Raw genomic sequence first — 14,300 nt, forward strand, 5'->3', positions numbered from 1 at the left:
TTGAGGGGACTTGGACGAGTTGGATTGTGTCTCTGGCAGTGTACTTGAGGGCTCACCAAAGACTTGAATGAATTTCACCTTTCCATGACGATGCACTTAAAAGGGGTCGCTGGTCTCCTGGTATTGGGGTTCCACAGCTCTGGAAAGTCACAGGAACTCGGGAGATGGCTCAAATTAAAATTCGTTTTGGGACTGGTTGTGCCCACCATTCAAAGAGGAATCATCCTCTTCAGAGTTCCTCAGTCATATAGAAAACAGGGTCAGGACAGCAGTGGTCTCTTCACGGCATTGCAAAGGGTCTGCATGCGATTCACTGGTCGTCTTCTTTGGTTACTTCAGTTTCTAGTATTTATTTGTATTTATTGTTGGCTTGTTATGTGCTTATACACTAAGAATATACTGTTTCAAAGAGCCCACAGGGCAGTGAGGGAGCGAGAGTGGTAAGTATATTACAACGCAATATTGAAGAGCAGAGGGGGACAAACCTACTATGCCTTGTGAGTATTCAGAACGTGCAAGCGCAGAAAGGAAGATGGGGAAGTGCTGGGGAGTCCGAGCCCATGGGTGAGCCATGGACGAAGTGCTAGAATGTTGAGTGCTATACAGAATGGGCTACGAGAGGTGTAAGTACGAATCTCCAGAGTGAAGGGTATGCAGATGCAAAGTGCTGTGGAAAGACAGGAGCTTGTAAGAATAGATGAAGGCCCGATGATGTATAAGGTCCAAGGACACCGATTCAGCAACTGTGAGATTAGCAGAGGAGAGAAGGAGGGAAGGAGGGGGAAAAGAGGAAAATCTTAAGGAGCTTTGGGAATTTAAGGAGATCCTGCTCAAGGTCCCAGGGGAGGGGAAGGCTATTCCAAAGGAGGGAGCCTGCAGAGGAAAGTGAGCGACCCCCTGCCCTCAGCTTAGTAAAACACTTTACACACAAGGAGTTGGTGCCAGAGGAGCAAGGTGGTCTATAGGGAGAGTATTTAGAGAGATAGAGTTGAAGATAGTGTGGACCCCGGGACCAGACAGCCTTGTGGATGATGCAGAGGGATTGTAATTTAATCCGTGGAGCAACCAGGAGCCAGTGAAGACTTTTTAGTGCAGGAGAGATGCAGTCCCTGGGATTAGGGCCAAAGACACGTCTCGCTGCCCTGGTCTGGATAAGCTGGAGGGGTCGCAGAGTGGAAGAAGGAAGGAAGGTTCAGGAGGAGGCTGTTACAGTAGTCAAGTCTAGAGAGAGAACTAGGGCTTGAGTCACATTGAGCCACATTGAGCCTCTGAGGGAAAGTGAGAAAAGGTAGAATTCCTTTGAGAAGGAAGAGCTGATAGTTGGACATCTTGGCAATGTCCTGAGTGTGAGGGAGGAAGAAAAGAAGATGACTCCAAGGTTTCTGGCTTCAGTTGCAGGGGAGAGCCAAAGGAGGAAGGCCAGAGTGAAGCGAAGGAGGAAGCAGGGGTCCCAATGGAAAGTATCTTGGTTTTACAGGCGTTGAGGCAGAGACCATTGGAGGCGCACCGTTGCAGGTGCACCAGGACTGGATGGCAGATGGGCAGTAAGGGATGACAGAGGGTGCACGAGGGTCAGCAGGGAGTTTGTAGAAGAAGAGCTGTGTGTCGTTGGTGTAACACTGGAAGTTGGAGGAGAAAGAGGAGATGAGGCCTGCAAGGAGAGCAAGGTAGATGTTAAAGAGCCAGGGGGGAGTTTAGAGCCCCGAGGGATACCACAGGTGGAGATAGGAGAAGGGGCCCAGGATGACTTGGGAAGAGCGGTTACTGAAGAAAGAGGACAGCCAATTCAGTGCCCGTTCTGAGATACAAAGTGTATCGTGGGGCCTTTGTATGAGGATGGACTGGTTAACTGCATCAAATGCACAGGAGAGATCAAGAAGGATAGGGACATCTGGGGAGTTGGAATCTAGAGATGCAAGCAGTACTTCACAGGTGTTCAGAAGAGCAGTTTCCGTGTCACTGGATGCTCTGAATCCAGATTGATGGTCGTGGAGGCCTCCAACAAGTTCAGTGTGACAGTTAAGTTGGGGCAAAGCCAGCTTCTCAAGTAGCTTGGAGGGAGAAGGGGAGGAACACACTGCAGAGGGGTTGGCTAGTTACCTGCAGATTTTGAAAAGTTCATTGTTATAGGACGTGCCGGAGACTCGTGCCTGAATGTGGGCCCTTTTCTTTGCATGGATGGCAAGTCTGTATTGCCTTTGGAGCAATCAGCAGGCCAGTTTGTCAGCGATGAGCCTGAGGTTTGCCACCTCTGTTCTGCTGCTCTGCACTTTTGTTTCAGAGCTGCAAGTTCGGTGTCGTACCAAGTGTTATGCTTTGAGGCAGGTTTCAGACGGATCCTAATGACTGGGGCAAGAATGTCAAGAGTGTTGGTGATGGAAAGATGGAGGTTGCAGAGGGCAGAGTCAGAAGTGGGGGTTTAGGGGGAGGTGAAGGTGGAGGACAAAGCAGCTGCAGTCACTCGTTTCATCTGGCGGATGTTAGTGAACGAAGTTGGTGTGACTTTTGGGGGGGCGGACGGGTGGCCAATGGGACACAGAAGGGATGAGAGGAGACAGTGGTCTGAGCCAGAGAGAGGGATGACTAGTGGAGGGTAGAGAGTGAGGTTAGAGTGTGTCCAGCTGTGCTGTGAGGGTTGGCCATGAACAGAGAATAGAGAGGGAAAGTGAGGAGCAGAGGTCAGTGAATAGAGTGGATGCAGAGCCAGAGGAGTCAAGTTGAATGTTGAAGTCATCCAGGAGGAGAAGGTTTGAGGTGGCGGAAAGTAAGAAAGGGCAGAAGTCAGTCCATTCAGAGAGGAAAAGGGAGGTGGCGTCTGGAGGCTAGTAGATGGTAGCAATAGTCAGTGTGGAGGTGGGAGAGGTGACCAACTTTCAAACCAGGCTTTCAAAAGAGGAATAGGTCTGGGTAGGTAGGATGGAAGCAGGAACCCACTCAGGTAAGATTAAGGCAACCCCCACCTCCAGTGCAGTGAGGTCGAGGCTTGGAGATGATCTTGAATCCATCAAGGAGGAGAGAGTCCAAGCCAGTGACTGAGTGTCATGATCTCTGCTTCCAAAATGTCAGGGTTTTCCCAACTCCCTTGGAAGCAGATCCATAACCCAGGTTCCGAGTGCCAACCAGTCACAATTGGGACCTTTTGGACCCAGTCCTGGTGCCAGTGGCACCAGGCTCATAAATATGCCCAGTCCCAGCGCTGGAAGCGCCGGGCTCATAATGCTTGGTTGGACTTACCTGCAGCAGACCATGCTGCTTACTTGCCTGCCAGTTGAGCCTCTGATCCTCTTCTGTTTGGAACTACTTTTCCTGTTGAGTGGGGCAGGAGCCACTCCCTAGGTTCAGAACACTGGAATTCTTCTGGAAAGCAGGAACTCTTTTCTTACCTAGGCGTGGCTGTGGAAGGAGGGACCTAAGCACTACAGGAGGCTATTTAAACCACACCCGATGGATGAATCTTGCTTTGCGTTATTCTGCATCCTCTGCAGCAGAACGCTCATCGTGTCTTCTGCATCTGATCCTGGGCCTAAGGAAAAAGGCTTACCATCCTGAATCCAGTCTTCAGCAACACCTATAAAGACAAGAAAGAACAGGTTAGCATTACGGTTTTCAGTGACAGCGCTTCACTTACCTGGTCCATCGGCTGTCACCAACGCCTCGCGCTGCATTCCGGCATCTGAAAGACAAAGGCTTACCTACTCTTCGTGCGCTCCGGAGGTCTTCGCACTGCATTCCGGCATCTGAAAGACAAAAGCTTACCAACTCTTCGCACGCTCCGGAGGCCTTCGCCGCTGCATCCCGCATCTGAAAGACAAAACAAGGTGCGTTTAAAGACATTGGGGAACTTTAGTACTCACGTGCCAATACTCCTTTCCACATCTAACCCAGTGGGTATTCCGGCACCCTGCAGCCGCTCCGAACTTGTACCTGCAAAATAAAAAGACAGTTAGAGCGCATCGTGAAGCAGGCAACAAGCGCTTACTTACGTGCTTCCAGGCGCTTCTATTCATCACACGGGCTCCATCTTCAACTCACTTCAGCCCGTCATCCGCCATCGCCGGAACCCTGCAAAACAAGAGACATCATTACTAAAGACTTTTAAAGACATTAGAATTACTCGAAACTTACCGTTCGTGTAGTAAACGACGGACAGCAGTCCTCTGAAGTCAAGAGGCCTGCTCCCCTTATCCAGTGAAGAAACTGGTTACAGCACCCTGCCCCGAAGCAGATGGAGAGCACGGCGTTCACTTACCTAAGGTGAGCGCGTTAACCTTTAGGGTTCTACAGGAGAAGAGAAAGGGAAGAAGAGAGACATTCAATAACCCAGTTCATTAATCCCATATTTTCTATCTGCAGACACCTTACCCTTCGAGTCAGACATACAGTGCACAGAGGTCCAGCCCAAAGAGCCAGCCATGTCTTACACATCACCTTTGAAGATACGGTATACGCCCAGTCAAGACCGGCGCCTCTACGGGAATCAGATGAGCGTTACACTGAGCTGGCATTGAAACAAGTCTCGTTGAGAGCGAGAATGTCGTGGCCAATGTCTTCAAGAAGGAGACAGATTTCAGAGGAGTGTTTGTTGGCTGAGCGGGTGTTAAGAGTCACCAGGTGGAGGTGGTCAGCATTTTTGAAGGTTTCCTGAGGTGGGGTACAGGGGCATGGTACCCCATTCGGAGGAGGGCAAGAGGGAGAAGGGAGGATGCAGGCGAATGAAGTAATTGAGAGAAGGCAAGATGCAGTCAAAAAGAAGGAGGTTAGGTTGTGGACCCTGAACCAGAATGGTGCCACTGTGATAGACATTAACGAAGTAACGAGAGAATAAAAAACCAGATAAGAGGGCGTCCCAGTTGGTGCCCCCATTAATTGGGGAGTATGAGGAGGGAGAGTGGAGATGAGATGGGGGTCTAGAGATCAGGAGAAGGGACAGAGAAAAGGATATCAGTGAAAACCTCTCTAGAGGAGACACTGACATAGGGGTCTGCAATGGGAAGTCCACTCTGGATGTCTTTTTTGTGCTTCTTCCTGCTGGACCTGGAGAGAGATGGAGGATAGGTGATAGTGTTGCCGTTAGTGAATATAGGAGAGATGGAGAGAGCCATAGGAAGGCAGGGGAGTAGCCAAGGAATATGGGAGGAGTGGCACCACCGCACAGTTCTGGCTGAACTCACTAGACGCCTAGTAGAATGCGGTTGGAGGGAATAAGAGAACCCAGAGGAAATGGAATTACAAATGGTGAATGGTAAAGAGTTGATGAAACTATACACACCCAAATTCGATTTTTAAATGGAAGCACCAAAATAGTGCAAGCAGATGGTACGCTAGGAATGCTAAAACACCCAAATTCGATTTTTAAATGGAAGCAGTAAAACAGTGAAAGCAGATGGTACACTAGGAATGCTAAAAAACCCACATTTCATTTTTAAATGGAAGCAGCAAAACAGTGCAAGCAGATGGTACACTAGGAATGCTAAAACACCCAAATTCGATTTATAAATGAAAGCAGCAAAACAGTGCAAGCAGATGGTACACTAGGAATGCTAAAACACCCAAATTCGATTTTTAAATGGAAGCACCAAAATAGTGCAAGCAGATGGTACACTAGGAATGCTAAAACACCAAAATTCGATTTTTAAATAGAGAATAGAGATGCAAAACAGTGCAAGCAGATGGTACACAAGTACACAATAGGAGTAGAAAATGCAGTGAGGAATGAAGTTAGATAGCCGAGGATGGAGCTACAAAAGAAACCTCAGGAGAGTTAGTGACAGAAGTCGGTTGGACGCACTTTCATGGCAACAGGGGTCGTGGCAGTCCTTTGGAGCACTTGTAGAGAAATCAGTCAGTGACTTGTCTGGAGGAAGGATCATCGTTAGTGGTGTGGGGCTGTGGCTGTCCAACCCCAACAGGATCAGACAGGAGCCTTAGAAGTCGTGCCTTAGGAGATGAGCTGGCATTCACCTGCCGGCTAGTCCTGATTGGCCATAACAAGGAAATCAAGGCCAATCAGAACAGGTCCTTCTACGGACCCCGGCACTCCAGTGCCTACTGGAGCAAGGCAGCCATGATGGAAGGGGGCAGAAAGCAGTCACACAGTGCAGTAAGAACGCCAAACACCCAAGAAAAAAGTGGAACACACATTTTTTTAAAAATAAGCATTCACTTTTTCTGCTTCTTTTTTTTTATTGATGTTAAAAGTGGAGGGTGGATAAAGGTCATTTGTGCCTCTTGCACAGGGGTGGAAATAGGCCTAGAAAAGCCCCAAAGTGCTTTCCTTCTTGCTTGACTGCAGGCGATGTGCCCCTGTCACGTGGAAGCAGGAGGGGAGGCCCGTGCTGGCAGGATCCTCGGATGTAAAGATGTAGTGGTCAACTTTCTTTTCATTCCAGGATGCCTCACCTTTTATACAGTACCAGCACACATTCCTCTGCAATCTCGCTCAGCAGTTTACAGAAAGGGGCATTTGGCTTTCCAATCAGGACAGCCAGACCAACCGTGGGAGCTGGTCCCATTCAGGCACTCTGGCAGACAAAGGTCAGGGGGGTGGAAAACTCCTTCCCCACTTCCTGCCTGCTCAGACACTCTGGGGCCTAGGTGGGGATACCCAAGGGTTCCCATCAAAGGCAAAATACACATAGACCTCCCCCTCCCAGAATGGTAGAGGAAGGGCTGACAAAGAACGACCATGCTAGAATTGGTGAAAAAAGAAGGAAACCCTAAGTTAGTACTTGTTTGATCCCTATTGTCCACTACCGGAGCTATGAACACCATAGTTGGTAGAACTATCCACTGCCACCAGCCATAACTAGCAAGGTTGTCTATGTGATTAAGAAGTCACATAAGCAGTGAGGGGGAGAATACTAGGTATCCCCTTGGCACTCCACATAAGGTGGTGTGTGCCAATCTCTTCGAAAATAACGTTTTGGAGAAATATTAAGTATCTCTCTAAACTTAAGAACTGTAGTTGCTCTAGGATACAGAAAAAGAATCTCTAAGAGGGACAAAGGGTCCCCAGCAACACTGCCCTTAAGGAGCCGTGTGCTGCAATAGTAAAATACAGATGCCTTAAAGAGGTATGGAGAAAAATAGACTCCACAGTACAGGTAGGATACAAAGAATAGAGTTCCAAAAGACAGAGCCCATAAGAATGGAGGAGTGGAAAAAGGCTTTACTCATTCAGGATTAAAGAAAAAGGTCCAGAAGTCCAGCAAAAAGTGTTGGAGGTCTCACTGGGAGAGGGAGTGAAGCATAAACCTACCTAACAGGTACTGGTAGCATTATGGGGGTTGGGTGTGTACTTGAGCTTCTGGGCCATTATTAGCTGGTGTAGCCTGCAGTTAAGAGTATGATCTACTGAACTGACACTGCTTGTGCTTGTTTGTGGTGACGTGTTGTTAGATTTGGCTCGTGAGAAAGCATTCCATGACTCTGGTGAGGCATGGGGGATTGTGATGGGGTGGTGGTTCTCAGAGTGTAGGGTCAGGGATGATTTCTTGAGGCTGGGGGAGATGTGACATGTTTTGAGTGCTTAAGAGATGGTGCCATGTGAGAGACATCAGTTGATTTTAACCCAGTGTGGAGCCAGGGTGGTGATGCAGCTCAAAGCAGCATCAGCTGGGCATACATCATCCAGAAAGTGTGCAGGTTTCATTTTGGCTGCGAAGGTGGTTAAGTGTGTTTTGGTCGATGTGGTGGAATGTGTCTTATATGTTGGATGGTTTGGTGGGTGAAGGAGAGACTGGAGGGGAGGACATTTCTATTGTTGTGGCTTATGGAGTACAAGTAGTCCATGAGAGAGTTGAATACAATGGTCGGAATACACCGCCAGACACATGCACTAAGGATAAAGACTGGTGCACCAGCATTCAAAATGCCCACTCCAATAAAATTAAAGGACTGCAGACCACAATAGCTGACAAAAGATCCCAACTAACTGGAATTACACCAGCACTGACCCATACCCCTCACACTAACTCAGGTTTCACATAAAAAAAGTCGCCATTCCTGAAGTCCACAAAATCATTGCATCTCTCAAATCATCTAATTGCAAGCGCGATAGTTGCCCAGCACAGATTATAAAAGATGAAGCGAGAGACCTTGCCCCATTCATTACTAAACTAGTAAATTCCTCCTTCGCCAATAATTCCGTCCCTAGCAACCTCAAACAATCTTGGGTTCTACCACTGTTAAAAAAACAGACCCTTGACCCGGCCATACCCACCAACTACAGACCAACTACAGACCAACTACAGACCAATTACGACAGTCCCCTTTCTACTGAAAATGTTGGACAGAGTAGCCTATGTGCAAATACAAGATTACCTTGAAGCACACAAACTACTTGGTACCCGTCAATCTGGCTTCAGACCACAGCATGGAACAGAAACCACACTTGTCGACCTCAAAAGCCAGATTGATGAATTAAAAGACAAAGGAAAGATGGCCATCCTACTTCTACTCGACCTTTCTGCGGCTTTTGATCTGGTGGATCACTCCATACTATGCAACCATCTATCATCAGCGGGCGACTTCTCCAGTTCTGCAGTTGCCTGGATCCAATCCTTCCTCGCTAACAAAACTATGTGTGTGTTCTCACCTTCAGCAGCTGCTGACCCCATCCCCATTACTTGTGGAGTCCATCAAGGATCCTGCGTCTCGCCTACTTTGTACAACATTTTTACAAAGCCACTATTTGACAAACTGGATCGTCTGGGTGTCACCTACACAAATTATGCGGATGACACCCAGATACTCCTACCCCTTTCAGGAAACTATGACCTAGATGTCGCGCGGATTAACGAAGTCTACACCATCATTCAGGCATGGATGGCCACACACGGCCTCTGCCTGAATGATGATAAGACAGAACTACTCCTAGTCGGATCATCTAATAACCTTCTCAAACTAAGTCCGCAATACACAAATATCCTCTTCGACCGGAACAGTATACCCATGGCTAAACATGTAAAAACCTTAGGCTTTTACCTCGATGCCCAGTCTAACTTATTTAAGCAGATTAACATGACCTCATCGGCCACAGCCTAAACAGGCAAGCTGATCAGAGCCTGCAGACCTTTACTATCCCCCACCAGCTGCCTTACTCTAGCGAGAGCGCTCATACAATCTAAACTGGACTATTGCAACAGCCTTTATCTAGGAGCTAACAAAACCATCTTAAATAAACTCCAGATTATGCAAAACAACGCGCTCAGAGCAGCATTAAATATTCCCAAAAGAGAGCACATATCAGAAATCAGAAAGCACTACAGATGGCTCTCTATACAGGACAAAATTGACCTAAAAACTATCTGCCTCACTCACAAAGCGCTTAACTACCAAGCCCCCCCCTTACCTCACGGATAAGTTCACATGGAAGGTTTCTAACAGAATCACCAGATCATCCAACATACCATGTCTGGCGGTGCCCAGATATAATCTAAAAAGAGCCGGAGGCTCTAGCTTCCCGGTATTAGCTGCACAGCTTTGGAACACTCTTCCTCATAATATTCAATCTATTCAAACCTTCAACAAATTCAGAAGCTATGTCATCACTTGGATACTCAACATAATACATCTGCCCTTGATACCATCGACCACTAGGTGGTCTGCACATGTATGCATCATCCTTTCATACCACTGCTATGTCCTATGTATAATTTGTATAATATCTATTATGTAGGTATGTACCACTGTAAGTTTTCCTAGAATGTCTAAACTGTATTGATGTATCCAATTGTCTATAATACGCCTGTAACTACTAATATTCTCTAGCGTCCAATTACCTCCGGGTCAGATGCGTGATATAAATAAATAAACAAACAAACAAACACACCAGCCATCTCTAAACGGTCACGAGCACACTGATACGGCTGAATTCCCAATAGCCACCAAGCGCATGGAAGCTTTCACATGACGCAGAATGATTGAAATCTCTTTTTGGGGATTCCTTGTTCACCAAGGGGTGTGACCCCCAGTAAGCTCCTGCTTGCCCTGTTCCCTAGAGGGTGTTAAATTAGCTGGCTCACCTCCCCAGTCCTAAAGGTAGTGGCTCCTCCTTGGGGAGAAGGGACAGATTCCCTTGACTTGACACACCCTTATCACGTTATGAAATCAAAAAGAGGCTTGATGGCATTCTAAGGGTGTAGAAAGCAGCAGCAACAACAAAAAACTCCACCTACTAGCAGGAGATCCAATAGCTTAACTTTAAGCACAGGATCTCAATAGCCTGCTTTTCAAAGTTAACTTAGGGAATCTTTAAAGAAACAATTGTTACCACTGAAAAACTAGTAGCAAAACTCACTGGAAACAAAGAAATGAGACGTGCCCAGCCTGATCGATGCAGCCTCACAGTTGTTGCCCAGTTGCACAGGGGTATGCAGCCGAATCAGTGCACTTCTGGCCTTGCAATGTAAATTGCACATTGTCTTTGGGCGGCTGTACTTTCCAATAGAGGTGGACAGCCAGCACCAGTAAAGATCAAGTTAACCCAACAAATGTGGAGCCTTGGTCCTCACCCCCAGAGCCTCTGCCCCTTTCAATTGAAAGAGATTTAAGGCCCTGACTCTGTCTCCGCTAACTTTGCTGCTTCTTCTGTCTCCTGAATGGCCAACCTTCTCTTACTCGTATTGCAGGCTGTCCAGTGCAGCACCGAGCGACGTAGCGGTGTGAGGGACAACTTGCCCCGCCCCGTGGTTCTTTCAATAGCCAGACCAGGACATTTTGCATCGGGACACCTCTCCCGTTTGGAACCCTTATAGAGAGCTGTCCTGCTGGAAGGACAGTGAGGGTGCCGAGCAGCACCCTCATTGTCCTGGCATCAGGACACCTTTCCCATTTGGCACTTTCACTGTCTGAGGGTGCCGAACGGGAGCAGTGTCTCTCTGCCAGCAAAATGTCCCATAGAGCTCAGGGCAACAGAGCGGCTGTCAGAGGACCTGACAATTTGCTGTGTGTCAACAGAGCACTACAAAGGGAGCCATTAGGCACTGATGGGAGGGAGGGGGGACTAATAGCAGGAACATTTGTCCCTTAAATGTGAATTAGGGTGACCAGAAGTGAGAAGGGTGCATAATGCTGCAGGCTTAATAAAATAATGACTATGGCCCTCATTACAAGTCAGGCGTTAAGGGTTTAACGGCGCCGTCGGCGCCGTTAACCCTTAACGCCTGATTAAGAGGTCCTGGGTTTTAACGCCTGCTTTTTGCAGGTGTTAAAACCCATGCCGCAAAGTGACCTTGGTGCTAAGTACGGTGCCGCAATTTGCGGCACTGTACTTAGCGCCTTTCCCCATTCCCATTATGCCCTATGGGGCAAAAATGGGAATGGGGAAGGGCAAATGGTGAATGGGGAATTACCGCCCCACTCACCTTGGAATGGGGCGGTAATGGACCATGGTGCTAATAGCACCATGGTCCAGTGCCGGACTTGTAATGAGGGCCTATGGCTTTAAAGCACAAGGAGGATTTGTGAGGGTACAGTAACCTCCATGATGCTATTGTGACTTTGCCTGCACGGTGGGAAGAACAAAACTAAAGCCAAACTCTTATTGCTCAACATATTTCTATGGCTATGTATATAGTGTAAAGTTAGTCTATTATGAAAAGCTAGGTTTTTTTTAGGTTTTTTATGGTTGGTTTATTACAAACCCTTCATAAAATACAGCACATCAAATCATCCAGAAAGAAAACAAACACAATAAACATTTCATTAGTTCATCAATTCATCAAGCATTTAAAATTAAGCCCAATGACTAACATCAGGCCACATCCGCTCCAATGTTAAAAAAAAAACAAACGAGTACAGTCCATCCCCTCCTATAGTTTTTTAAAATGAAACACTTTTAAAACACAATCAGAATGAGAGACCCTCACTTCACAGTTCCAGGGCTACTTCCACGAATTTCAGTGTAGCCAGCATCATTGCTATTTTCTCTCCAATTATGAACATATTCCAAAATTTCTCTGAGGACAATGAATTCAAACCTTTTATTGCGTTCTTCATATAATTAATTCTTATACTTCCTAACCCTGAGCATGCCATTGTCAAGTGTTTAGTGGTCTGAACTATCTCTTGGTCACAAGAAAACCTGCAATACTACAACTTTTCCTATTTGTCTTCTTGCGGCAGAGACCTCTCGAGTGTGTAAAACATTAAATCTTAATCTCATGAACCTATCCCGATAGTAGGGAGAAGGGACTTTATTAAGATAGGCCAAGAGTTCATTAAAGGACATACTTAATGAAAGCTTATAGGTTAACCTTGGTTCCTGCGTTCGGATCCTGTCCTATACCATAATCCTCTTCTTTACATTATCTGGGGTTTCTAGTAGAGTGGTCCTGGTTTGATCGAGGCTTGCCAGCATTTCCTCGCAGGTATTCTTACAGGTATCTAATACCCATTCACCCTTCTTCCTTCCCTTATTATTCATAATCTTAAATGGATATGTCGGGTCCAGTTGATATTGATATTTTATTTATATTGCGTTTGTACACAAGTGTTTCTGAGTGTGACGAGGCAAGGGAGGGGATCAAGGGAGAACAAAAACAACAATCTTACTAGGCCCAGTGACATTGAGAACACGCAAGTGCATGGGAAAGGTAGCGGGTTAGGTGCAAGGAAGGGGGGAGAGGTGGAAAGTGCTGAGCAAAAATAGGAATAATTAAATAAAACATGAATAAATACATAAATAACAAAAAGCAACAAACGGTGGTAGTGCAGCCAGCAAGTGGCAAGTTCTAGGAATACGGAAACAGACAGGGTGTGTCTGAATAGTTGCATTAAAAGAAAGGGTAGGGGGGACTGTAGGGTTACAGATACAGACCCGAGTGCAAGGGATTGCCCGGAGGCAGTGCGGGTGGGAGGCAGGGTAAGCAGGTACCTGGTCCCTAAAGACAGAGGGAGACCATGTGCACGATGCCGAGGCAGAGACAATCAGCAGGGGAGAAGGCAGAAGCAAAGAGGAAGGGGTAGACTGAGACACATATAGATGCAGCTGAGCTTACCAGCATCCTTAGTGAGAAACTCAAGGATCTTTAATCTGGCACTCACGGCAGGTAGGGACAAACGTGATCTGGGTATATAGAATATAGCAGTATTTGTACTTTAGAATTGCGTTTACTGACACTATCCTTATCATTTGGTTTACAGTGATGAGGGATACTCATTAAGAAAATAGCAAATGGTTACATTGCCCAGCTCCTGAAGAAGGGATAGGATATACCCCGAAATGCATAGAGCTCTTTATTTTTCAAATCTGTGATCACTTTTGAGGTCATTGTTGTCTTACACAATACCTTCATGGGTGAATACATGTATCAACACAGTTTTTGAATTTCTAACATTATGTACAGTATGAGATGAATATTGTCTATTTTATGTGAATTTATTATAAAATTCATGTGTTTTTTAATATAAACGTGAACATCTATCACTGAATATTTATTGCCTTAAATGATATTTTGGTATAGCCAATTTCAGACAGATTGCGGTTATAATTTATTATGACCCAATGTGACTACATTGCTTTACAACATATAGAGATTATCTTTTGTTTGCCCTTTGGACAATCATACCGAGTGTGCACAGGACGCGAGTGTTCCACAGACCCACAGACCGTGGACACCGTTTCTCTTTGTCTTGTTAACCACGACCCAGTGTCAAGGTTGCTATGCACTCCTATGCACCTCACTACTCACATTTCATTAGTTACTCTAACAGTACCCACAGGTGTAACAATCTCCTTTTACATCTTAAGCAGGACACAACATTGTGCCTTCTCTTGAGTCCAGCATTTCACTGCAAAGGACCCTGCCAGTAACTCCAGACAGTTGATATGGAGCGTCGTCCCCTGGTCCGACCACCTGCCCCCTGTCGACTGGTTCCTGCATTGGGCCCCCCAGCCCCATCTGCTGGCATCGGATTCGATGACTAGGTCCGGGGATGAGCCAAAATGGCCCTTCCGTTCCATGCATCCATGTGGTGTAGCCACCATTCCAATTCTTTCCTCACTTTTTGAGAGATGGTAACGTTAGTTTCATATGATGCACCCCTCCTGAGGTGTCTGATCTTTAATCTCTGGAGTGCCCTGTACTGTAATGGTCCTGGAAATATCGTTTGGATCGATTACGCTAGTCGACCCACTAACCTTGCAATGTCCCTCAGTGACATTTCACCTCTCGCTAGGGTGTGTCTTAACTGTTTTTTTATATCGTTCACCTTGGTAATGGGTAGGCTGAGGTATCCCTGAATAGAGTCCACTATGAACCCCAGAAATTCCATTGGACTGTTTTGGTAATATCTTT

Source organism: Ambystoma mexicanum, chromosome 4p (assembly GCF_040938575.1).
Source record: "Ambystoma mexicanum isolate Mex_15411 chromosome 4p, UKY_AmexF1_1, whole genome shotgun sequence".
Lineage (NCBI taxonomy): Eukaryota > Metazoa > Chordata > Amphibia > Caudata > Ambystomatidae > Ambystoma > Ambystoma mexicanum.